The sequence below is a fragment of the Arachis duranensis genome, chromosome 7, assembly GCF_000817695.3.
Source record: "Arachis duranensis cultivar V14167 chromosome 7, aradu.V14167.gnm2.J7QH, whole genome shotgun sequence".
NCBI classification, from domain to species: Eukaryota; Viridiplantae; Streptophyta; class Magnoliopsida; order Fabales; family Fabaceae; genus Arachis; species Arachis duranensis.
Window position 1 is genome coordinate 41,654,771 of NC_029778.3, and position 269 is coordinate 41,655,039.

The following is a 269-nucleotide window of genomic DNA, read 5'->3' on the forward strand; positions in this document are numbered from 1 at the left end:
AACTAATGATACCAAGACCATGCTGAAATTCCTCCAGAAACACATCTTCAGCAGGTTTGGTGTTCCCAGAGTACTAATCAGTGACGGGGGCACTCATTTCTGCAATAAACAGCTATACTCTGCTATGGTAAGATATGGAATTAGCCACAAAGTGGCAACTCCGTATCATCCACAGACAAATGGGCAAACTGAGGTCTCTAACAGAGAGCTAAAAAGAATCCTAGAACGGACTGTGATAGCCCGAAGAAAGGATTGGGCAAAGAGTTTGG